Here is a 27,503-nt window from a genome sequence, read left to right as displayed (position 1 = left end):
CTGGTACCTCTGTACCTTTCTCAGATTTGCCATTTTCATAATCGTTATAAATTCTTCCGAAATAAGATGGCATTGTCCTATAAAAGCATGCTTCAAAGTACCCAGGGTGAGTGCTACCGTTTGCCTTTTCCTTGATGCATTTCAGGATTATTGCATACATCTGACATGTGTACTCTGAGTTCCTACTATCTGACTAATGCTGTGCTAATGGAAGGGGATGCAGATGTAAATGATACCCAGCGCCTTTCCTAAAACAATCTCAAAGACAAGGGAAGAGAGAGGAATAAGATGAAGATTATAATGCAGGGTCATAAGTGTGATAATAAGGGAAAACATAGGATACCCCAGGCACCCAAAGGAGAGGGGCACGGACCCAGCCTGTTGGGTGGGGAAAAAAGTGGAGGGAGGTGTCAGTCAGGTGTTTTAGGAGATGGAGCCCTTGGTCTAACCCTTACTGGATGAGTAAGAGTTGGGTGGGCTGACCTACTCAAGGATTTGAGAAGATGAAATTGCAAACAGCACAGTTAAAGGTAGAACAAAGTAAGGGAGATGATACTGGGGGTGGGAGGGGGGAGTAGGGAAAGCACATTAATATCATAACACCTTTATATGTTGCTCGATTTTAATTATACTGGCAGGAAAATAATGATTTTAATCATTTTAAAGCAAAACACATTTTACATTACTAGTAGTTAAAATTTATCTGGTGTTTACAACATGCCAGAAAATATGTTAAATGCTTTTCAGGAAGACCTCAGTTAATGCTCACCAGTTGGTGAGTAGGCAGGATCCTTAGCTCCATTTTACAGATGGGGAAACTGAGGTACAGAGGGATGAAGTGATTTCCTGAAGTCATAAAGCTAGGAAGTATCAGAGAGGGAATTACTATCTAGAGGGCTCGAGTCAAGTCCCCCTCTGAATCACTGCAGCACACAGCTCCCAGTGCCAAGGAAACCAACCCAAACCACATATACCCACCCTCCGATCTGCATCTCACTTGTCTTTAGCAGGTGCTTTTTTTGCTGACTGTTTACATGCTTGTGGTTTTGCAACAAAACACGAAATGACTGTGATATCTGGCTAAATAAATGCATAGATCTACACACTTGGATTCTTGTGGTTAGATTGGGTTTAGAGTGGAACACTTTCCACCAAATTAAATTTCTCCAGTAACAACCCACTGGTCCTTTTGCAGATGGAGTTTTCTCCACAGTGAAGATTGGAGGCTCAGGCATCAGACTGCCTGAGACCAATCATGGTGCATCGTCTACATGACATTAGCCGCACTGTAAAATCTCTCTGTTCTCAATTTCCCCATCTGTATAATGGGGATAACATGGTGCCTACCTAGTATCTAATTTTGTTGTGAGCTCAAAATAAGATAACCTATATAAAGTACTAAGCAAAGCACCTGGTTTATTTAATTCAACAAATACTAGAAATTGCTATTAATATTCATGTGAGAGTGGGGGGGATGGGGGCGTTTGTTTCAGACAGAACACTAGACCAAACAATTTGGGTTTAAATCCTGGCTTTACTCCCCATAGGCCATGTGAATTTGGCTGAAGTAATGACACTTTTCGAGTTTCTGTTTCCTTTAAAAAAAAAAATGAGGACAACAGCTGGCTTGAAATTTTGAAAGGTTTGATATTATCCTTTTGCAATGGGTGAGGTAAATAGGTCCTCCTAAGCCCCATGGATGAGTGGTAAATTGCTACCACCTGTGGAGGGCAGTCGGCAGCTATCATGACACAGAATGTGCATTTCCTTCCATTCAATGGGGAAGGAAGGGCAGTGCTTTTCATAGCACAGAACTGGAACTTCAGAATATCAGTATCCATCAGTGCTGGTTAAATAAATTGTGGTTCCTCTATAACAGGGGTGGGAAAACTTGTTCTATAAAGAGCCAAATAGTAAATATTTTTGGCTTTGGGGGCCATAGTGTCTCTGTCTCTACTACCCCTATTCAACCCTGCCATTGTGGCAGGAAAGCAGCCATAAATGATGTGTAAACAAATGGCTGCAGCTGTGTTTCAATAAAACTTTATTTACAGAAATAGCTGGTGGGCCAGATTTGGCTTGTGGCCATAATTTTCCAACCCTTGATCTACACTATGGAATACTATGGGTTCATTAGAAATTTACTGAAACAGATACACACTACTATATATAAAATAGATAAACAGCAAGGACCTACTGTATAGCACAGGGAACTATATGCTAATCACTTAATATCTTCTAATAACCTATAATGGAAAATAATTTGAAAAAACATATATATTAGATATATATGATAACTGAATCACTCGGCTATACATCTGAAATTAACACAACATTGTAAATCAACTATATTTTTTTCAATTTAAAAAAAAGAAATTTACTCCTATGGAAGGGTGCTCATGAGAGAACGAACAAAACAAAGCAAGGTGAACTGCTTCTTAAAATACAATCCAATGTTTGTTTAAAACCTGTACATATGCACATGCGTGCAAATATCCATTCATACCTGGAAAAAGTATGGAATGATAAACACCAAACTGCAAACAAAAGCATGCAAATTATGTCCTGGGAATGAGAATAATATTGGGGACCAGGTAGTAGTGAAGCTTTTTCTCACTTTTAACCTCAGTTCAACTTCTTGCAATAAGCGTGCACTGCTTTTCTAAATCAAATGAACAGTACTCATAATAATACCTTTTAAAAAGCTGAGAGTTAAAAGAGTTTTTGAATGATTAAATGAGAAATTGCATGTACAGCATCAAATCCAGGTCTGACCTGGCACAGGGTGGGTACTCAGTTAATGGTCGCTATAAATAATTCCCCAGAGCACCAAAAGAGTTACGAATTGGGAAAAGTTCAACTCCAAATTTTCCGGGACATTATGTATTTCAATGTAGACTCTCTTCAGTAGAAGAGTATAAAACAAGGAGAAAGGTTGATCTGCCCACCCTACTTCTGGGTTCTGATATAAAATGTTTATTAGAGATCTGAGTTTATGAAGACCTGAAATCCCTGAATATAATCCAAGTCATCATATGGTTGTAATAAAGCCCACTACTTTTTTCCAATTGCATCCTACAGTGAAGTGTGTCCTCTGATTCAAAGAAAACAGGATCGTTTATGTCAGATAAGCAAATATAGATCCCATTACTTGTTCTGGCTATTGTTTCTTTTTGGTCTAAGGGAGAAAATATAGTGCGTGAAAGTAGTAAGTGCTTAGACTTCAGAAGAGGAAGTGAGGAATAATCAACTGCAAAAATGAAAACAAAAAGCCACAACAGTGAGTCAGGTCAGCCATGATTAATTAACTCGATTCTGACTTGTGCTGTATTATTGAAGAAGAGCATTTGCGAGAACTTGGGGGATCCACTCCTCCCCAAACATTTTTATTTTAACCTTGGGGAAAACCCGAATCTGCTAATAAAATCTCATCTGATTTTGTAAAGGTGCCAGATTTGGAGGGGAGCCAAAGGGGGTCGGGAGAACGGGGAAAGAGCTTGGCAAGGCTAAATACTAGTTGGAAAAGAAAAATCATTGGTTTGGTGTTATATGTAAACATGAACAGATAAACCCAAAGACTGAAAGCTCTAACATATTTAACTGATGGCCAGCAGTGCTTAGGGGTAATTTATTGAGCATGTCATGAACATCTCAAACTACTTAGTATTTTTAGCACTTATATGACTTATGTATGGTATATGTCAGACACTACACAACTGTGAGTGAGCACTGCGTCTCCTGCTGTTCCCTGTAAAACCATATCGTTTGATGATGTTGGTACTTACCACAAGAGACCCACTGTTCCAGATGTAAGTCACTAGGGAGAGTCAAGTGTTGGTTATCTGATTAAAGGGATGTCAGAGGCCAGGATGCCCGCAGAACTGGAGCGAGCCTCAAATAACAGGTTTTAAAGAGCAGTTTTCTTTGGAGGATATGCTTTTTGCACTTGCTGTGCCATGAACCCACTTGTTAAATACCCCATTAGCAACAGAACAAGTCCCCCAGATCTGGGACAAAGCTGTGCAGGCAGACGGATTCCACAGACAAACACCAAGCAAGAGGTGGCAGCACAAGCGGCACCTGGCATGGATCCCCTTCAGCTTCCCGCATCCATCTGCTTCCTGCAAGGATGCAGTCTCTTGGAGTTGTTAATTTCAGGCCTGATGCTGGTCTTGAAGTGAAAGGGCAGCCCCTGGCCACGAAGAGCCTGGCTGGCCCTACACATGCATGCACGTTTACAGGTGAAACCAGCTAAACGTCTTTGCATCTGATAACTTGCAAGGTGGGGGAGACATATTGCCTATTATTTATTCTAATAATAAACCATTACCCCAGGCATATTTTTATTCTCCAGATTTAATAAGGTATTTTGTGAACCGAGGCAGAGGAGGGAGGGAGAAAACAATTGCGGTTATTACGAAGATGATTTCTATTTGTTTCAGCTGCAGAAGCAATCACCATTCCTTCCTTCATAATCAAGGGTTATAATTGCTCCCCCAACTCCACCCCAATCCCTTGCTCAGTCCAAGAAAATCTGAACACTCACTGAAATGTCCTGAGGAACTAAAAGGGCTTGGCATGCTTCCCTGAACCAGTCTCCTGGGACCATCATTACCTTATAGCCAGAGAACTCTGATTATATAGCATGGGGCTCTCAACTCAGATTTTCCCATCATGCGCCTCTCCACATCCAGAGGTGAGAAGGAGTGGGGAGGGCCAGGTGGGTTATTTACATACCATTTGCATATCTCTGCTTAGATGGAATATATGTTCTCAAGACATTTTTAAATTAAGATGTTTTAACTGGACTTTGTTTTTCCCTTCAGGTTAGATGTTGCAAAACTCTGATGATAATTTTTTCAGAAGTTGATATTTTTATCATCTGCAACCCAATTAAATAGATTCAGCAGAGATACACAGGCCACAGCCTTATCTGGGCAGTTATCCTGATCAGGTTAATTGAAAGACGTTTGAGAGGCATCTTATGTTAAGAGGAAAAACTTTAAAAGCCAGACTTCTATGGTTCATATCTCAAGTTGCCTGCTACTTATTAGCTTAGGAACCTTGAACAAATTCCTCAGCTGGGCCTCACCCCAAAGGGTCATCACAGGATTTGAATGAGTTAATATTTGCGAAGCAATCAGAACATCCAACAGAAAGCACTGCTTAAGTGTCTTTTTAATGCAAGAAAGTGCATTTAATCCAAAGTCTGTTTGCTGTTGTTATTTGTTCTTTTTATAAATTGACAATGGACCGGGCCTGCCCAGCTCTGTGCTTAGATGCAGGGTGGATGATACCACGGTGGTAGAAAAATAAAGGTGGTGAAAAGCTGCTGATATTTCTGGAAGTTCTGTGCTGCGACCTTAAAAGTTCACTCTACAGACCGTAGAGTATGTCAACAGAAATAAATCATGTGACAACCACTGTACTATCAGAAAGAACCGTACTATAGTGAGGTGAACTGAGTCCCATTGAACCAATTTTCCAGACAAGGAAATAGGGACATAAGTGACTTTCCAGTGGAAGGCAGCCCAGGCTGGCTCTCTAAGCCACACTGCCTTCTGCATTTAAAGAAATCTTTACATAGCTGTAAGAGGTCTTTTCCATTCCTGATCTGTGACTTTACAAAATGTCATCATTTAAGAAATGGGAACAATCCTGTAGCTGGAGAAGCTTGAGGAGTATTCATTTTCTAATTTTCCAGTTCAGTTGTCTGAAAGGGTTGCCTGGGTGGTGGTTGTTATTGTTGCTGTGTGTGTGTGTGTGTGTGTGTGTGTGTGTGTGTGCGTGTGTGTGTGTGTGTGTGTGTGCGCTCACACCCTTCCTGGAAACCTTAACAGAAGGAGAGCTAGAAGACAAATGCTTCATGAAAAATGAGCTCTTGAAATCCTAAACTTAAAGAATCTTTACTGAAAGAACTAGCTTCACAAAAGTTCTGAAACAATGAGGAGGCATTCATGTAAATTGCAGGCAATTGAAGAGGAAAATCTAGGTCATCTGGCTGTTTGCTTTGTCATCATCAGTATTAATTAGACACTGGAAGTAATGACAACTTGGAGAGCTCTTCAGATTTAAAATAATAATAATAATAAACCAACAGAGCACAGCTTTACCTTCTGAAAGAAAATATTTTCACAAGTAGAGTTCTGAAAGAACCTGAGTGAAAAAAAAAACCTTGCAATTAAATTCTGCAAATGTGCCCTGAGGTAATCCCAGGGGAGGTCTTATTTGTACTTAATATTCAAATAAATATTCTTTTTGTGTGCAGCGCATTTGATAGGGTGCATTTAATTTAATTTGAGTGTATAACATAATCAGCATTGTGAGGGACAATCACAGGGAACTGCAGAACCCTTTAACTAGGGTAAAGGGGCCACAGCTCCACAGTGGAGGGGCCCCGATCGCGCACGAGGAAGGACAAGCAAAGAGCAGAATCCCAAGTACGGTTTTCTCCCGGAGCGTCCTGATGTTCAAGGTGGTGTCCGAGGGACCAGCAGCATTGGCATTAATTGCAAGCTGATTAGAAATGCATCCCAGACTCTGCCCACCAGACCAACTGAATCAGAATCTGGGTTTTCCGAGACCCTAGGTGATTCCTGTGTACATGAAGTCTAAAGGAGTACTGAGGTCAAGGGTCCTCACTGCAGGGCAGAGGCATCTCTGTTCCTTTGGCCCCTAACAAGGAGGGCCCTTTAGCAGCTGTGCTCCCGTATCTTCACAGATGCTGGGTACCAAAAGGCTGCCAGGGGACGTCTCTCCAGATGTTTCCTGGAAGGTAAAGCCACAGGGCTCTCCAGGCAGCCTCATCTGCTCCTCCCTCTTTCTGGCCAACTTTCTGAAAGGCCCTCAAGGTGGTCACAGTCCTTCGTCCAGCTGGAGCCCAGCAAGGAGGCGGAGGAGGAAAGGAGGGGCTCAGCATCTCTCATCTTCACCCCCAGACTCCTGGAGGGTTTATTATTCCTGACTTCAGCCCAGCTCCTCCAGCATCACGCAGGATCTCGCTTTCTGCCTGCTTCGTCCCATATTCACTGTCTTGTGTGTTAGGTAGTCTCATTATTATGATCCCTTTTAATAGACGACAGAACGGAGGTTTAGAGAGGCTACACTACATATCCTGAGTTAGGAAAAAGCAGAGCCAGAAGTCCGACCCAGACCCACCTGAAGCCAGAGCTTCCTCGTCCACTGTGCGCCCCCCACCAAACTCCCTGACCATCCCACAATGGAGAGAAGTTAATGAATTCATAAAGTGTCTAATACAGCACCTTCCAGTTGTTCAATACTGACCCAAGCCCCACCCCAGCCTCCCTTCCTCATCTGCTTCCTTTTCTTCCGTTACGTGCAATCCTTCCGTTGGGACCAGTTCTGCGTCTTTACAGTTGCCATTAGTGTATCTCCCACTATGACCCTCTGCGTCCTCATGCTAAGGTTGACTTAAAGAAAATTCACATTTCACACTGTTTTCAGGTTCTCAGGGAAGAGTTGGTGTGAGGGTGTAACCCTTAAGTTCAACATGGTCGTCGTGCTATTGGAACCTGCTGACTCCACTGCCCACATGCTTCCCATCAACACAGACTCACTTCCTGACTCACGTCGCCCCTGAGGATAGGAGAGGGTAGGTGCTCTTTCCCATCTTCTGAAGACAAGGGCAGTGAACAATCTGTGCACAGCAGGTGTGCATTCTCTTTTTGCAGAACCGAATTCTGACGATTCCTTGTTATTCCTGTTGACTCGCATTATCTTTCCAATCGGAGCGGTTCTCCCACTAGCCAAGGACAGCCTCCTTCTCCAAAGGTGCTCTTAGCCACAGCACTTAGAGACCTTGGAAGTTGGACAAGGATTAGGAAAGAGGCTACACCTTGTGCCCAGAGACATCAAAAGCATTTTCAGTTCAACTGGACCCAAGTTGGGTTCCCTCAAGGAGGGTAAAAGGAAAATTCACCACCACCAACAAAAAAGCCGGTGAAATTCAAGGATAGAGCTACTTAACAATGAACAATTTGTTCTTTGGAATTATTGGAGAATATCATCTCTAATTCCATCAAGGAATAATGAGAGGGCTTGGGAAGGGGGAGAAATAATGCTCCTTTAGCAGATCTAATATATATGTTTTAAAAAGCTTTAGACGGTAGGTGTTCCCAAACAGGAGTTGGCCAATTTGCAATTTGCTCCTGACTCTGGATTGTAATCTTTTCTTTTAAAGACAAATTAGGATTGATTTAAAAAATAGTAAAACCATCCGATTCTAATGGGGACCAAGAGGAAGAGACATCGTGGCCATCCAGAGCTTGCTGGCAGCCACAAGAGGACCAAAGCACATGCAAAGGAGAGTCGGTTTCCTTCCCTGGACTTGAGCGAAGCTAGGAAGCCATGCTAACCTCAATAATGAGCACCTTAAATAATGAGGAAGCCCGTCCAGTCAACTTGGCTGAAACCTTGCTTAGCAGCCACTGGCAGCGCTACTGGAAGAGAGGAAAGCCTCTGTAATTACACTAATGAGGAAGAGATGAATTGCAGGTCACCACGGATGAGGTGGTGGGGTTCCACGGGTGTCAGGTAGGCAAGCAGGGACCACCACGGCCAGACGGGACACAAGCTGTCTGCGTTCTCTGGGCAGAGTGGGTAATACGTGGGATGATGTTTGGGAGCCCAAAGAAGAATGTCATAAACAATCATGATAATCAGCATTTATTAAGTGACATGTACTGAATTGGGGGCTTTGTATGCATTATCTCATCACAGTGAATCGTCTCATATGCCTGCTGAGGCTGATATTATTTTCATCCCAGTTTGTGTCTCAGAGAGGTTAAGCAACCTGCCCAAGTTGACACCGCAAGTAAATGGCAGAGCCAGAATTTGAGGCCAGGCAGCAAGGCTTAGGGTCCACTTTCTTAATCACTAGGTCTTCCTGCCTCTCTGCCTTTAAAGTTGTAGCCACGTCCTTGAAACACAGCTGCCAGTCACTTTCTCTCCACTCACTTTGTCAACTATGGCACCGCCCTGCCTACAGCTCTGGAAGAGGCGGCATCATAGATCATAGACCATGTCATCCTTCTGTTCCCACCAGACAAGCTGGACCAAATAGGTTCTCTTTCTGGGGCACCACTCTGCTCCACTCCCATCATCCTATCCCTTGAGTATTTTTTTTCAAGGATAGATACACATATTTCCTTGACTCTTCCTCAAACGACAAGGATTGGAGTCCTTTTCCTATCCTGATCATTTCCTCTAAGATAAAGGGAAACTCCCCCTCTGTAAAGTCAGAGGTGAGAGTAAGTCCCGGACCTGCCACTTGATCCTTGGACCTTGACTATGCCCATAACTTTCCACAGGGGGTTGAATAGCATCCCCCCAAACTCATGCTCACCCAGGACCTGAGAATGTGACCTTATTTGGAAACAGGGTCTTTGCAGATGTAATTAAGGTAAGAATAGAGAGGAAATCATAGTAGATTAGGGTGGGCCCTAGATCCAATGAGAGCATCCACATAAGAGACAGAAAAAGGAGGCACAGGGAGAAGGCCATGTGACAACAGAGGCAGAGATTGGAGCGATGCCGCCACAAGCCAAGGGATTCCAGGAGCCACCAGAAGCTGGAAGAGGCCAGGAAGGTCCTCCCCTAGAGATCTCAAAGGGAACATGGCCCTGCTGACACCTGGATTTCAAACTTCCAGCCTCCAGGACTGTGAGAGAATAAATTCCTGTTGTGTGAAGCCACCTAGTTCGTGATAATTTGTTACGGCAGCCCCAGGAAACTGATATGTTGGCTATGCCTCATGTTCTCATCTGGGAAATGGGTGTGAAAGTCACGACCTCAATGGACAGAAGCACCCCACATCATACCATCCCCGAAACCGAACAGCAGCCTTCTCTGTCTTCATCCAGATGTTTAGAAAAATGCCACCAGGACAGAGCTGGGCTCAAAGCTCACTGGAGTCACTCAGTTCCAAACCACCAAGGCGTTATGGACTGATCTACTGATTGTGCCTCTCAGCTACCAATCTATCAATAACTTGTGACTTCTCCACCTCCTCTTCTGAACCTCCACCTCATCATCCTCTACCTTGCCCAAAAGGGGTCACATACGTGTCCCACAAAGGTCTCCTTGTTGACCCTCCTGGTTCACTTCATACATAATGTGTCTACTACATGCTCTAAACCTACCATTTCTGGGAGAGATGGTGTGTGCTGGGTCTGGGTTATCCTAAATAAATTGATACACAAATCTCGTTATCATGCTTTCCTCTGCAATAAACTCACAAAACATGCTTCTCATGACCTTCCGACACCTGAGTGCAGGATTTATGAGATGCTACCAGCCTCTGGTTTATAGGGTCCACCAGCCTCCTTCCATCCGTTCTGAAAACTGCAATGATATCTGATACTTCTTCATTTCCAATCTCATGCCCTTCTGCTTTTTGCCACACATTCGCAATGATAGTTGTTGATCTTGTGTCCAAGTTATTCTATTGTCTTTGCATATGAGTCTCGATAAAAATACTTAGGTTTGTTGAGAGCTAACACTCTCCTAAGATAGTTTCAACAATACCAACTCCCTCACCCCACCAAAGTTGACTCCGTTCTGAACGAAGAGGATTTTTCATGACAAACAGGATATGAACCAATGAAGAGTTTTGTTTTTCCTATGTGATGCATTAAGATTCTTCTATCGGACTCTGTTAGCCTGGTGATCTCTTTCTGCCTCTGTTTGATCAGCTTTTAGATTTTAGATTTTTCTATTTTACCCTGACGTTATTAGCAACCCTTAGTTAAGTTCATTTGGAGGTTGGACTACCAAACAGCTGGCTTGCTGATGTCATTTAAACATATGGATGAGGAAATTGAGGCTTAGATTATACACTTTCCCACAAACACATAGCTGCAATCATAGAGCTGGGATCATACTCAGATCCGATTGGGGAGCGAATCTTCTCTCATTAGCCTCTGCCGTGTAGCTTTCTTTGTTAATTGCAAACTTTGGGATAGTCTAAGTGTTCCATATTCCCATCACCAAGCCCCACACTCCTCTTAGATTTTCTAGGTTGATCAAGTCCTGTGATACTTCACAGTTGGTTCACATTTTCCAAGAAACACAAAAGCATGCAAACATCCTTTGGGAGTCTTTCACAGATAGAAGTCACAAGGATGTTTGGTTGCATTTTCTAAAAGATGGGAGCCCCTTATTGTGATTAAATGAAGAGCTTAAGATGATCAAGCATCAGTGAGAAAAATTCCACCGCATCCAACTCCAGCCTTACACGGAGGCAGAGCAATTTTATAGCAGTCCATTCCCACCCAGAGACAGCACAGACAGCACTGACTTCTCATTTGCCAATTTGATTAGAAAAGGGCTAACACGCAGAGCCAGCCCTGTCTATTAGATGGAGAGCTGGACTAATGAATCTTGGAAATGGAAAAGTCTGTCTATCCTTCTTCAAACCTGTAAGCCAATTATCATATTGGATCTTGACTTCCAATATTTTTGCAGGCTTCTAGGCAGTGAAACTGTGCCAAGCAACAGGCAAATGAGAAGTCAGGGCTGCGGACACCATTTCTGTGCTGGAGATTAAATAAAGCTTGTCCTTTCTTTCTTCCTTCCTTCCTTCCTTCCTCTCTCTTCCTTCCTTCCTTTCCCTCCCTCCCTCCCTCTTTCTTTCTTTCTTCATCTCCTCTCCCTCTTTCCCTCTTCTTTTCCTTCCTTCCCTTTTTTTCTTTTTCTGCATCTTTAACACACCAAAATGCAGTCTATAGGTTACAGAGGTGAAGGGAAAGAGATCTATCCGTTTTCCTGGTAAAATCAAATAATTTCACTATTTCTTTTTTCATCTGGAAACCTGCTTTGCCATGTCTTTTGAAAGCTAAATTCTGAAAGGTGGGCTTCAGGCATTAAGTTCTAGCATGCTTGATCTCTGCTTGGGTTTATCTAAGTACATTAGTCTTTGTTAGAGGACGAAAAAACTAAGGATAAGAGGAAGTTGAGTGGAGACATTTAGAGAAAAAACTCTGGAGCCAGACGGCTTGGGTTTGAAACCTGGCTTTTCCACTTACTCGTTGCCTGACCTTGGTTAAGTTACTTAACCAATTCCACCTCTAGTACTGCATCTGAAAAAAAGGAATATCAACGGTGTCTATTATTGGGTTTCTATTGGGCATATATGAGTTTATATCTAAAAAGCACTTTGAGCAGTTCCTGGCACAGAGACAGTATTATATAAAGTTTTTAAAACAAAATAGACATAGTTAACTTATTCAGAGAGATGATTCATCCTCTCTATTCATTTCCTTGATTATTAATTGAACACATACTTACGAAAGTTGTTTAGGAGAGAGGAGTTGGAGAGTCAGTGTCCCAGCAACCCTCGGGCTTGCTCAGCAAGTGTCCTGCTGCCCAGAGAGAACAGCATGGTATGGGCCGGGGCTGCAGGACCGCTAGACCTCCGGCCCCACTCCAGCCAGGGGCAGGGCGGCTCACACTCCAGGCCTGAGAAGGGCCAGCGGCTGACCTGGCCGCCCCTGTACCACCAGGCAAAGCACACGTTGCCCTAGGCAAATCCTTCCCTCGCAACTAGAAGATTGTAACATCTGGAACAGCAGCTGCCACGTGTCAACTTTCTCTAAACCTGATTTAAAGGTAATACGGTGCCCTCTGGCAACAGGAAGAGGGGGCCTGAGAACAGAGGGGCAGGGAGAGAGTCCACAGGCACAAAGGGCCACTCTACCTGAGAGGTTCGAGTATTTCTATTTGATGGGTCAGCCTGCCCTAGCCCAGGGGATCCAGGCTTTTCTGTCTTCTCTGCATCTCCACGCATAAATGCCACAACAGCTTCAAGGAGAGGGAGAGGGACAGAGGTTTGCGAGGGTGTGTGTGTGCGTGAGAGAGAGAGAGTCAGAGACAGAGAGAGAGAAGATTTGAGGTCTCCTGGAGGTGTTGGGAAGAGGAAAGAACAGGAAAAGAGAGTCGAGTCGACATATTCAGACATATAAGGGCTGCCCCGAACTGCCCTTTAGTCATTTAATTCTGCAATTTTGAAAAGTAAAGCAAACTCCTTTGTAAAATCGTTTTGTCATGGGCACACAAATTAAAGTACTAATTACAACACATCAGACATGGCCTGGCGGCAATTCACAGGCCTGGGAGTCAAGAAGGGGGAAGATGAAACATCAGCCTTAAACGCTGGCCTTGCGCCTCCCACGAAAGGAGAGTCTTCGGGTTCCTTACAAGGATCCCCAGAAGATGGGTTTTAGGGAGACCCGACCCAGAGGGAGGGCATCTTGCTGGCACCCTGAGCTTTGGCTGAGTCCTGCGAAAATAACAAGCTCCCTGCTCTGCACAGAGGGAATCGGATCCAAGCCCCAGGGCTCGCGTCCGCTGGTGCCTGTGGCGTTTCACCTTAGACCTGGCTCTCTCTGCCAAGCAAGGCTGGGGCTCCCCACAGGGGCTCAGGGGTCCACAGGTCCCTGCAGCCAGGACGGATCCTCTCTCTTCAAACAGCTTCTGGTTGCAGGGTCTGTGAACTCCAGCGTGGCCTGGGGCCGCTTTAGGATGTGGTCGCTCCAGTTCAAATCCCTGGAGCGCCATCTGCTGGCCAACTCCTCCTAGTACGGAGGAGCCCCTGGACGCAGAGGCACAGAAGCTGCCCCTAGAGCCAAGCACTCCCCGGGACCTCGGAGGAGGCGCCACCTTCCCTCCCAGTCTCCCCAGTGCAGGCCGCTTCTCCTTGGCTGCGGGCCTGGGAAACATGCGACTGTAAATCTAAGGCTCTGGGACCCGGTCCCATCTCTTCCTTTAGTCCCATCTCTTCCTTTACTGTAAAGGATGGGCTTCTGGCTGTCCCATCCCCTCTCTGGGCCTCAGATTCCTCCTCTATAAAGCGTGGAGGTGGACAGGGCAATTTCCAAGGGTCCTTTGAGCTTTGGATTTCTGTGAGGTATGACTTCAGATGTGAAAACCAGCTTGGCTGAAGGCCAGCAGGGTCCAGGGGAAAATTGCAGGGCACGACTCTGAACTCAACCTTGAATCCACTGCTTCAAAGGCTTAACAACAAGGGAGGGACAAGGCACTAGCCAACTTGTCCAGGAGTTTTTGCACGAGGGCCTCTAATTATTGCCTATTATTTTAAAAAATGCATGAGAGAGAAGCTATGGATTATAAATTCATGGTAGATTATGTTTTAATGTTCCCCAAACAGAATAATAATTGCTAAAACTGCTTTGGGTATCAAGCTTCATTGCACTGAACTGCACTCCAAGAATTATTATTTTTAAAAATCACTTATGGTACCAAGATGGTACAATGACACAGAACTAGACTCTCCATGGCAGTCTCTGTTGGAGCCATCATATCCCCATGTGCTAATGTCCGGGGCAGGATACGAGAGCCAGTGTTGTAAATTAAGGTGCAATTTGTAAATGCTTCATTAATATTTATTAAATGATTATTAGATGCTTTTACAACCTTTGATAAGATATTATAAAGCATATCATTAAAATGCATTAGAAGCACATTCTTAGCAAGCCACACCATAGCCCACTGTTAGGAAATGCCTGGTTTTATGATCCTCTTCCTAAAGCCTTTTCCAAGATATGATTATCATGAGGATACAGAAACTTAAGTGGCTGCCCTATCAAGACATCCCCTGGGATGGTGACAGATATCACCTCCATGGGCATCAGAAACAGTGAGTCTTCCTTTTTGTCAACTGCCTTTCCAAATGCTATGGCTTAGATCCAGCAGAAAACACCTACAGGCATAAGAGATTTCACCTCTGGATGATTAAAATTGGCAGCCTACAGTTCTGTGTTGAGAAGGATTCTGAGGCTCTATTTGAGAGCTAAGTGGAAAAGAATACAGTGATCAATAAGTGATGCCTGTTGTGTGCACTGTATTTGCAAGTGTCATTGTAGAGCTTGTAACACCCATCTGTGATCTAGGAAAAGGGAGATAATCTAGTCAGAAGGGTTGCAAGACATAATGGGAGATGTCCATTCTGAGGGTCGTTATTTCTATTTTGGTTGCCTCATATACACATGTCCGTGAAAGAAGGCATGAAAGAGGGAAGTATCTTCTAAAGATTATGTATGGAAAGAGGGATAGAGAATAGATCTCCATTCCTTCAGCATCAAAAGGTCTTCCTTCTGTGGCCCAATAATATCTCATTCATTTCTTGAAGACCATTAAGCCCTTCCTTCAGCAGTTTCCCACTGTGTGTTTCTTGGACTCACCAAGGCCTTTCCTACCTCAGTGCCTTTGCACAGGCTGGTCTTTTTGCTCAGAGTTCCTTTACCTTTCTTTTTTGAATGGGATGCCTTCTTATTTTTCTCACCTCAAATGAAATACCCCCTCTTGCCAGAGCATTTCACTGCCCATCTTGCCTCTGGCCTGGCTGTGTTTATTTCATGACAAAGAGTGGAGACTCAAGATTCAGAAGGTGGGGTTTGAGCCCTAGTTCTGCAGCTTCCTAGCTGTGTGCACTCTGGGGCCAGTCACTCACCTTCTCTGCCCTTTACCTTCCTGGGGTGTAAATAGGGAGGATAAGAACAGGACCATCTCATAGAGTAAATGAGCTCATATACAAAGAGCATGAAGAAAGTGCTCAGCACATAGTAAGTACTCAGTGAGTACTCATTTTTCTCATTTTGCCTACTTAACTATGTGGGTTTTTTTTTTTTTTTTTTTTCTGCTTTCCTCTGCTACATGTCAGCCCTATGGGGGCATGGGCCCCATACATCCAGAACCTACCAGAGTGTCTGGCTCATAACAGTTGCCCAATAAATATTAGTTGAATTTGCCACCAGAGGCTTCTCTAGGGTTATAATGAGTGAGGCATAGTTTCTGCCCTCCTCGGGCATCCGGGCTATGTAGAAAAAAAAGAAGCATAACATTTCAATTCAACCTCATAAGCTCAAGGAGAGAGGGGTGGTCTGGTGGGACAAAACATCCTCTGGGTCAGGGAAACCTGAGTTTGAAAACTGTCTCTGCCACTTCTAAGAATATGACGTTGAGCAAGTTATTCCATTGCTATATATATATATATATATATATACACACATATACATATACAGGTAGACTTCAGAGATAATTTCGGGTTCATTTCAGAGCACCATGATAAAGCCAATATTGCAATAAAGTGCATCACATGAATTTTTCTGGTATCCTGGTGCCTATAAAAGTTATGTTTACCCTATGCTATCCTCTATTAAATGTGTAACAGCATTATGTCTAAAAAACAATGTAATGCTCAATATTAAAATACCTTATTGCTAATAAATGTGCACCGCCATCCGAGTCTTCAGCAAGTCATAGGAGAAACATCAAAGGTCATTGATCACAGAACAAATAACTAATAATGAAGAAGTTTGAAATAGTGTGAGAATTACCAAAACGTGACACACAAGCATGAAGTGGCAAATGCTGTTGGAGAAATGGCACCGACAGACTTGCTCGACACAGGACAGCCACAGACCTTCAGTTTGTAAAAAAATTGGAAGCACAATAAAGCAAAATGCAATGCAACGAGTTCTGCCTGTATATATATCTGGAACATAGTAATTGCTCAATCAATCGAAGGCACTACACTATTACTAATTTTTGAATGTTATTTTCACTATTTACAGGAGGCTTGGTGAATACTATGGTGGACACTGAATCCAGCTTGTGCAAATAACCAATGTACATGTCCTTAAAGTGAAGGAATCAGACTCAGATGCGGCCACAGGGTCCTGGAAGGTCTCCAGACCGCTCAGAAAGCATCCCTGGTTTTCTACAGAACACTTTGCACTGCCACCAGCTGATTCAAGCCTTCAGGAAGGATGCCCATTGGTGCCTTAAGGGACCCTGCCAGCCTGGAGTTCTGTCACTGCCTAGAGCTTCCCCTGGGCTCCTGGCCCAGGGCCTCCTGGGGATCCCCTGGCCACTGAGACCTTTTGGGTTTGGGAGAGGTGCTCTAGGCCCTTCCCTTGCCTGGCAGAGCAGCAGGGGAGAGAGCTGTGGACCAGCTGCCTCCTTCCATCCTTTGACCCACGAGCCCTCCTTCTTGCCCCTGCAACAAACACACACATGCATGGCCCAAGCCGCAGGGAGCTCTCTCCTACATCACAGTGCTGTTCCGGAGATGAAGGCTGTGGGCACCATATTCTCAGCAGGGCTTCTTAGCACGGCTTTGGGATTTGAAAGATCTGAGTTTGAATCCTATTTTGCCACTTTCTAGCCACCTGACTTCACTTAAGTTGTGATACTTAGCTCCCTTTAAGCCTCTTTTTTGTTTTCAGCTTTTTAAAAATAAGGATAATGTAAGGGTAGCACCCATACAATTTAAAATGGCCATTTTATATTATATCTATGTACTATATTACCAATATACATGCACTTAGCACACGCCTGACATGTTCAAAGTATTTTAAAATAGTAGCTATTACCATATTTATCATTTTTATCAAGGTGGCACCACTTGATCAAAACAATCATCCATTCATATGACAAACCATGGTCTGATCCACGAGCCCCCACCATAGGAAAAAAACCAAAAAAACTGACATACTGCGGTGGACATTTGTTATTAACCAAGTGTGATAAAGTGGCATTTTCTTTTGTTTTGCTTTGTGATTCTGTGATTCTAGGTGCTCTAAGCCCCAGAAGGAAAATCCAGTATGCTAAAGGAACCTGAGTACAGGAGAAAAGGCAAGGCAGGAGAAGCATTTAAGTCTGTTAATCATATTCATTCACTTTTTCATTTCATTCATCACGGACCATTCCTTCCTACCGCCTCCTCCCCACGTGGGTGACACTCAAGCTGCATGGGCCTTTGGGAAGGTCACCTACCAGGGTTGGCAGGTGACGAGGAGAGATCCGTGGTGTGGCCAGGCCTCTGTGGCCTTAGCCAAAGATATTTTAGAGTGAAATTCAAGGTAAAAGCTAAACCAAGGGGCCCCAGGTGGTAACCAAGAAAGATGGGAGCCAAAGAAGTACCTGCTGCAAAAGAAGAGCCATTCAGCTGACATCCAACTAATAAGGTTCTGCTACCCATTCATGCACTTGTTCATACATTTTTTCTACGAATATTAAGCTCTCACTAAAACCAGGCAGTGTGGTAGATATTGGAGAACAGTAACAATGCAGTTAAGAAGGTGGAGATTTCAGAGAGCTATGGTTTTGGGAACGATGGATGTTTTCTTCCTCCTCTGCCTCTTCCTTTTGTAATGTGACCACATGGGCTGTATCCCATTACATTTCCTTTTCTACTTGTTTACTCTTTAGGTGGACATCTCTGATCTTCTGTTTGCTTTGATAAAACACAGATAAATTCTCCCACATTCCCTTTTCTTTTTATTCATATATGGGTGTGTGTGTGTGTGTGTGTGTGTATGTCTAGATTTACAGAAGAGTTGTAAAATAGTACAGCAAGTTCCTGTGTACCCTACACCTGGCCTGAGAAATGACAGTGTGTGACAAATACTCTGGCAGGAGAAGTGGTGATTCTAGAAGAAGATATTGAAGGTTCATCTAACATAGTCTAGAAAGCATTATAGGGGGCTTCCTGGAGGAAGTAGCCTTTCATCAGCGAAAAGAAACAAGAGAAGGTGTCAGCCAGAGGAAAGTGAAGACTGTTCCAGGCGGAGCGAACAAAATGTCCGAAGGCTGGGAGGTGAGAGACAACAAGACTTATTTGGAACAGCCAAGAGAAGGTCAGTATTGCTGCACCATAGACTGCGAGGTGGAGGTGGCAGCTGAATAGACTCCAGTAGTTCAGGATTGATGGGAAGTAACGTATAGGAATTTCCTTTTCTGAGCTACACCTGCTGGGCAAAGCCCATAAGGATGTGATATTTGGACCTGAGCATCCCTTCTTTGTATAAGATCCACTTCCTCTCTGGCTAACGTCATGGCCTTCCCAGAAATGAGTTAGCCTGGACTCACAGCTCTGATCATGTAATTCCAACTATAAAGTGATTGAATATGCAGAGCACATGTCACAGAATCAGGAGGACTGGGGGTCAGGGTGGCAGACAAGGATGCTTTTGAGACCCTAACAAAAGCTATGAAATCTCTCAGGGGGGAAAATACACACAGCATGAGCCCTCTCTCTCTCTCTGTCCCTCTCTCCCTTCCCACTTCCACCAATACACTTTCAAAAAGTCCATGAAACTCAGTTAAAAGGTCCTATTCCAAAGAATTCATTTCATACAAAAACTTAGGACCCTTTTAATCCAAAGCATCAACATTTCCCCAACTTATGCCTCTTCCTTAAGCAACAACATAGCAACCATAACAACATAACAAAACCTAAATGAAGTAAATGCACCAAATTACATTATTTCATAGCTCTCTTCCATACAAGAAAAAGTAATGCATATGAGGGCGTAGGAGACTGTTTATGACAACAGTTTTATACAAAATAACATCACGTGTACTAGGAAATCCTCTACACTAAGAGAATGGGTGTGATTTTCAAGTTCATCAAGTATCATCACCTCTTATTTTTCATACCCATACTCACACCCCTCCACATACACACACAGACATTTGAAAAAACCTAGGAAACCAGGAACAGTCCCTCCAGTTCTGAACAAGAGTGCGTTTTAATTTAGAAGCATTGTCCACATCTCCAAAACAGGATCAGTTAAGACAACACATGTAAATACATACACACATGAACATAGACACATATACACAATTACACCCAAAGGCGCATCCAGAAAGGAGAGGCTCACTCTTACTGGGGTTGACTTAAAGCAATCCTAGACTTAGAGCTTCCATGGAAGGTAAAAATCTCACCTGAAATATTAGAAATCCCCTTGCAAGAAAAGCTAGCTGAGGAAACACCTAGAGTGAGGGCCAGTAAGAGAGAGCTTCCCTTCTCAACGTGGCTGCAGGTTTGGCATGAGCCACCAAGGGATGGAAATTCAGCAAGGGTTCAGGTGGATTCCCAAGCAAGTGGGCTTCATTCCATGAATCCTAGATGCTCAGAGAGATGGGTGGGTGCCCACACAGGCCGGCTGGAGGAGCTAGCAGGGCCTGTCTTCAAATGGGAATGACAACCCCCTGATTGGCACGTGGAAAAATTTCACTCTCTGAATGCGAAATGTGCCTGAAGAGGGGCAGGGTGCACACCTAATTCTCCCATCACAGGAGGTTTGCAAACATGGCATCTTGGCAAATTTATTTCCTGCCTCACTTTCTTCTTACAAAGCCTCTGAGACTCCAAATCATAAATAAATAAATAAAACACATTTAAAAAGAAGGAGAAAACAACAATGTTCCTCTCCCAGAGGGTTATAATTCATCAGTATTTGTTTGGAAGTCAGCCTGTCGCAGGGCTGTGAAAAGGTGAAGAGACAGCTATGGAGCATATAGAAAAGGAAAAAGCTTTCCCCGCCAAGGTCAAGTATATATCAGCCGTGAGACAAAGCAACACTCATTTCAACCCAAGGCCACAATGTACCTTGACCCCAGCCTCATGAAAACAACAATTTGCAGTCGTCTATAAACACTTCCTTTCCTTTCTCTGCTCCGTTGGCTTCTTCTGAATTCACACTCCTGAGTTAGCAGTATCTGGCTGTATTTTACAAGCATGTGTGTGCATGAGAGTGTGTGCACTGCATCCTAAGATTTGGGGCCAAGATTTATCTCATTCTCTGATGGCATTTTATCGTTATTAGAGAGCAATAAATTTCAGCTCCGTTAGTACTGCATTTAAATATGCACCAGCCAAGATAGAAAGGTGCTAGATCTATAGCACACTATAAATTTCCATTATTTGCCATCATTCTATACTTGGGCCTCGGCAGAGCCCAGCCAAGACTGCACATTTTGTTTAGATCGCTCCTCTTCCCTAAAGGGAAACTTCGCCAACACTTGAAGCAGACACGATTTGCTGGCCGCAACTCTGTTTGCACCTTAACAGCTGTTTTGCTTTTTTATTTAGAGAGAACAGGGTTGCCACCATCTGTCTTTTGAAAAATGAGTTCTGCTCACAGCAACATGGAACCATAAAAAAAAGAGAGGAAAAAGGCTGAAGGATGAAGCCAAATGTCATGAGAGAGAGAGAGGGTCAATTCCAACAGGAGACAAAAATAATGATGAAACATTTACCACTTGAAAAAAAAAGAAAAGAAAACAAGTCGGGGATTTCAAGGTTGGAAAATGAGGCTCCAGTGACAACCTGAGAGAAAACACTCAAGTTCTTTCCAACAAGTGCTGGCAGAACCCAAATAATGAATCACCTCATCTACTCGGCATCCAGATCTCCTGTCACATAGGCTGCTCATCGAATCCTAAAAGTGCCCAGGAAGGGCAATATTTTAATCAACTCCATTTTAGAGGTGAGCAAAATACAGTCATAAGCATCAATCAGATCTGGTTCAAGTCCAGCACTTCCACCTTCTAGTTTTGCCTCCGGTATCATGCCTATTCCTACACCCACCAAGCGATAAGTGTTTACTCAAGGGAAAGAATATCTGGAAGGACTTGATGAGATGATGCCCGCAAAGCCCTGTGCGTGGTACCCAGCACACAGACATGCTCAGAAAATTTCAGCTGTATCTGTTGTCCAAGCAGCTAAGTGACCCTGGTTAGGTCTGAAAGCTGGTGTGAGACGTGACCCCAGACTTAAATCCAGTCTGTAGAATTCAAGTCCATCATGGTATATACATGTATATATCATGACAGACATTTTCTAAAACTCAAGTTTATAGGCTAGTTCATACCAGAGTATGACTTCATACAGAAGGTCACTGCTCCCATATGCTACATGTCTAAGGTATATCCTGGGGGTGAGGCAGGTTCAGTTCCACATGATTACTCAAGGACCCAGGCTGATGGAGAGGGCAGCATCTCAACACAGGGCTTCAGGTTCACTGTAGCAGAAGAAGAGAGTGTGTCTCAGAAGTGACACACGTTACTCCTGCCCACAACCCAAAGGCCAGAACAAGTCTCATGGTCTCACTTAACTGCAGTGGGGGGTCTGGGAAGTGCGGTCTACATGGGGATAACCACTGGTGCTGTCTACTACGCCAACTAATGAGAATGATGGATTAACTAGGTCTTTCCCATCATATAGATTTTTATGCTTCCCTGGAACATGCTGCTTGCTTCTACAGATACAGTTAAAACCAGACAAGTTTGATATCCCACAGTTCCTCATTCCAGAATAATATATCTGTTCCCCTCCCTAAACAACAACAAAAAAATGGCTTTAAAATGAGTTATTGGTAATGCAATGTAACAGAATAGAATAGAATAGAGATATGAAATACTAGATTTCCAATCATCAAAGAAAATTTCAAACAATCACCCTTCCTTGTTTACGTAAAAGAACCTTTTAACAAGAGGAGATGAATCGCAAATGGGTGTCTAATTGGCTCTTAAGTTAGCCAGAAACTCAGAATAATGTAAACAGCCTCTATCCAAAGCAGTCCTGAAAATTAAGATGATGTTTGATACAGGAAGGGAAGAATGCCTGCTCCTCTTTCCAGCTTCTGTCTAAAAGTTGTTTACAAAAACCTCCTGCTCCGTGCCTTATGTACCAGGACATTTTGATCCCACGGGTCTGGAATAGCACTCAGGTCTCTGTATTTTTGCCAACTCTGTAAGGTGATTCTGATGCCCAGCGAGGGCTGGGAAGCCGTGCTCTAGATCCACTCCACAGCCTAGGAAAGCAAGCTGAGGAATGTACGGAATTCCTGGTTTCCAATCCCAGAAAACAGATTCACTCAAAGCCTCGGTGGCCTTTTCCATGACGATATAACGTCTTGACAACACCATCTGATTATGAAGATTATACTTAAAAATATATTGAAAACCTTTCAATACCTGTGGCATAATACAACTACTACTACAAACACCATGACAAATCCAGACCACTGATGGTGGTTAAGGGGAGAGAAAAAAAGAGAACATTAACTACCTAATCTATCCCAGACCCAAAGTTTATGCTGTCCAATGCAGATACAAAACCACAAACAAAATGTGGTTTAAAAATACAATGGGACACTATTCATCCTTAAAAAAATATGGAAATTCTGCAATATTCTGCAATATGGGTCAACATGGATGAACCTTGAGGACATTTGCTAAGTGAAATTATTTCACTGGCTTAGCCAGTCACAAAAAGACAAATATTGCATGATTCCACTTACATATCTAAACCCTTCAAATTAATAGAATCAATGAGTGAAATGATGGTTACCAGGGGCTAAGGGGAGGAGGAAATAGGGGGTTAATAATGAATGGGAATAAAGTTTCAGTTAAGCAAAATGAATATGTTCTGGAGATCTGCTGTACAATATTGTACCTACAGTCAACAATTATGCATCGTACGCTTCACAAAATTAATTTGTTAAGAGGGTAGATCTCATGTTAAGTGTTTTACCACACAAAAAATAAAAAATTTAAAAAGTCTATCCCCCCCAAAAAAATTAACCATGGGGCTTGCAAGAAAAAAATGATAAAGACAATTCCTGTTTTTATGAAGCTTGCAGTTTGGTAAATAACTTAGTCTTTAGCCTATTATCCATTCTCTCCTACCCAAGATACAATGTCATCACCTTAAAAGACTGGGAATAGAAGCTAGAATACATTTCCCAAAGCCTTTTGATGCATTTTTGCAAGGACTGTAGTCCAACCTAGACTTCAGTCTACCTGCCAATTTGAACGTTTGTTGGCCAAAGTTTCAGAACTTTGGACAGTTCTTTTAATTTATTCTGTGTACAAAAGTTCCTATCCTAACACGTCTGCCACTTTAATTACCTTATGTATTTGTTTTTACTCTACTGAGTGAAAATTGTTACCTGACTTCCTCCACAGTCCTCTGAAACCTCCCCTTCCTTCTTTTAGAAAGAACCTTAATGTTGGGGATAGAAATATAGGATTTGTTAGGATCATCGTCCCTCCTCTCCAATTCCAAGGAACATCAATAGTGATGCTGCCATAATAGATTACATCAGGGCTTCTTAATCTTGGCACTATTGACATTTTGAGAGAGACAATTCTTTGTTGTGGGAGGCTGCCCTGTGCATTGCTGTCTGTTTAGCAGTCTCACTTAACCCTACCCACTAGAGGCCAGTAACATCCCTCTCCCGGTTCTAGCATTCAAAAATGTCTCCAGCCATTGCCTCATGTCCTCGGGGGTGGGACGGACAAAATCACTTCCAGCTGAGAGAGACTGGCTTTTGTTACTTGCACATATACTATGGGCAAAACACTGGGTTAAGTTTTTAATACACCTTACCTCTTTTAATTCTTTCAACAGCCCTCAGTAGGAACTTTTTTTTTTTTTTTTTTTGCGGTACTCGGGCCTCTCACTGTTGTGGCCTCTCCCATTGTGGAGCACAGGCTCTGGACGCGCAGGCTCAGCGGCCATGGCTCACGGGCCCAGCCGCTCCGCGGCATGTGCGATCTTCCCGGACCGGGGCACGAACCCGTGTCCCCTGCATCAGCCGGCGGACTCTCAACCACTGCGCCACCAGGGAAGCCCTGAGCCTGTCAACTCTTTATGCAGGTTCTCTCCTGAAAATGCATGTAACAATCAAGGATTCTCATGGGGGGCGGGGAGTGTCCTAGGATAAGGATCTATATTGGAAGTCCAACCAGAAATGTGGGCTCCATGCTAATACTTGCGAGTTCTTTCTTTTGCATTCTCCAAAGGCCCATGAAAAGCATTTTCCTCTGGGTCCTGGAAAATTTAGCATTTAGTCCTAGACTGTCAGTGGACATGTACTGCAGAACTTAATAATGACGCATGCGTGTAAGGAAGCCTTGTAGTACCCACAGTTTATTAAGCCTCAGCCCTCCTGGAATGATCACGTGCATTTCAGCAAAGAATAGAGTTGATGCCCTTAGGCAAACCGTTATAGAAGTTAACTAAATTTGAATTCTCCCAGGGCCTCTTGAATGCATTCTTTTTTTTTTTTTTTTTTTCTTAAGAGTTCTCTGAGCTTGTATCAAGTCTAATTGATTTTTAGCACAGGAAACCTTACCTCCCAATATAGCACTGGACCCTTTTTCCTTGTAGCCAATGGCAAAAGACCCATTCATAAATTGTTAAACATGTTCACAGCTAAACGACATGAAAATAGCCCAGGAATAGTGTAATATTCATAATTGGCTTTGATTAAAATACAAACTTTTCACGTCAGCGCCGGGATTATTTTTCATACTGTAGGCAGGTTACCGAGCTGAGTGCCACTTGACTTAGTGCTTAATCAGGACAACTACAGTGGCATCAGGCTGATTAGGTTGCCTCAACTGCTGCCTGCTCAATTTTTCCCCATAATTGCGGGATATTTTTCATGGTGACAAGTGCCCAGACGGTAGGATTCCAATATGCTATACATCAGCTTCCCCATTATTGGATTAGCTCGACGTGGAGCTGCTTCTCCAGCACCCTCACTCCCACCACTGATCTCACCATCCCTTCTACTTTACAATTAATGCAAGTCTGCTGGATTGGTCAGTCTTCTCATGAGCCTGGGCTGCAGTCAATGTATTCTTTGGGCTGTGTGTGAGTGATCTGCAGTTTCTTGCGAGGCCTGTGGATTTGTCACGGGGGCAAGAGATTTTCTCATTTGAAGATGCTCCCGACCCCATCGGGCCACCTTTATGCCGTGTTTTCAAATGACACGTGTGTGGATTTAAAACATAAGAAGAAGAAAGAACGATAACTAGAATGACATTTCATTGGCGTAGCTGACCATTGCTGGAATTATTACTTTGTTAACTGAATTCTACTTTCTAAAGCTTTATGGTGTCCACGTAAGACCCACAGACACCTGCTCACCAAAACTATCGTCCTCAAGGCAAAGAGGGTAAGAAACAGAGTTTGCCAACAAATCCTTTTCTCTGGTAACAGCTCTTCCCATGATGGAGCGGATGGATTCTTTTCAAGAAACGCTTCCACTTGAGACAAGGAAGTGTGACAGCGGCAGGTGTGGCTGAAAATTGGATGACAAGTTTGCTATTAGCTCAATGGAGCTAATGCTAATTTGAGTAAGGGACACAGAAGCCCGGGGTTATAACTCGTTCCTTTGCTACCCTTCCTGAGATTTGCTGCCATTTCATATGCTTCTCTGGGTACCTACTGTATTAGGAGGCCCTGGCTAGAGATCTTGATCTTGAGAACACATGGAGGTTTTTCCACCTCCCACTCTTATACTTCCTAATTCTGAAGCTTCTCTAGGCATCAGCAAGGCACAGGCACAAGAGCTGTTGTAAGAACAGCCGGGCTACAGTGGCAGCAGCCCCGCCCCGCCCTCATAATTCCTAAGTACTTTATGTAAAAAAAAAAAAAAATCAGCTGATCTTCTTGGGAATTTACCCTCTATTGCCAAGAGACTTGAGTGCAGCAATTATGCAAATTCACATTCAAAAGAAGAGCTTCCAAACAAGAAAGAATATAAGTGTATTAATATACTGAAAGGATGTCTAAATCCATCAAAAGATGGTTAGAGGATGGGACAGTGATTAGCTAGTGTAGTTGGCAGAATATGCCCTCCCCAAAGATGCCAACGCTCTAATCCCCAGAACCTATAAATATGATAAGTTACATAGCAAACGGCACTTTCCTTATATAATTAAGGTTGTGGACCTAAAAATGGAGAGATTATTCTGGATTTGGTAGGGAGAGCCCAATCTAATCATAAGAGTCGACATAAGGTACTATGCAGGGCCTCAAATGATGCCATCAAGATTTTTCCTTTCTCAGTTTCTTAGATTGTGTCTCTGTATATTGGGGGCAGGATGGCCACCACAACATTAGACTCACTCACCTATAACCAGCCTAACAACCCCATGAGGAAGGATGATTTCTCCATAGAGTTTAATAGCCAAGGCCCACAGAGGACTCTAAGTGGTCCACCTGGAATGTGAGCCCATCTCTGAATAAACTGTTATGCCCAGGGCTTTCAGTCACTCTGAATATCCCCACATGTTCAACCCTGTTCACAAGAACCAAACAGAACTGCTCTTCTCAAAAGACAGGGAGTCTCCTATTAGAAGGTGAAATGGGTGCTGGATAAACATTAAAAATAAATAAAGATGTTCACTAACTCTCCCAAACTAAGCTACCTACTGGTTCTGGAGAGCTTCCATAAAAAAAAAAAAAAAAAATGACTGAGTCCAGGTCAGGGGCAGGAAATGTACAGGTTGATCTGGGAACACCTTGTCATCTCATAAAGCAAGAACAGTCTGTGCTCAGACAAGAAGAAACCAGCTGGAAGAAGCTCCCGGGGCTCAACAATAGGGCGTCAGAAGGGAACTTAAGAAAAATCACTGGTCACCTCTGAAACACTCAAGCAAACTAACTCTGTCATTTGAAAAGTGGAAAAATACAAAGAAAGATGCAATGTATCCTATATTTCTTTGGTGACGTGTACTTCAAGATAAGCAAAAACAAACTCACACAAATTCACAAGAGGAGCTGTCTCTCTGTAGAAGTATCCTACTTAATAAATGGAGAGGAATGATGGCCATGGTTGGCAGTAGGGGCTAAAAATCCCCCAAAAGACTGCCAGCCA

The 27,503-nt window shown here is 43.4% G+C and overlaps 1 protein-coding gene across 1 annotated transcript in view; it reads right to left on the bottom strand.

Moving 5' to 3' along the window:
- The window catches only part of LOC112409399 (RNA binding protein fox-1 homolog 1), a 1,082,427-nt gene that overhangs the window by 624,714 nt on the left and 430,210 nt on the right, over window positions 1-27,503 (bottom strand). The window lies entirely within an intron of this gene.

This window comes from Neophocaena asiaeorientalis, unplaced genomic scaffold (assembly GCF_003031525.2).
Source record: "Neophocaena asiaeorientalis asiaeorientalis breed wild unplaced genomic scaffold, Neophocaena_asiaeorientalis_V1.1 scaffold254, whole genome shotgun sequence".
NCBI lineage: Eukaryota > Metazoa > Chordata > Mammalia > Artiodactyla > Phocoenidae > Neophocaena > Neophocaena asiaeorientalis.
The sequence above is the reverse complement of the archived record's forward strand: the minus strand, read 5'-3'. Positions and strand labels throughout refer to the sequence as shown.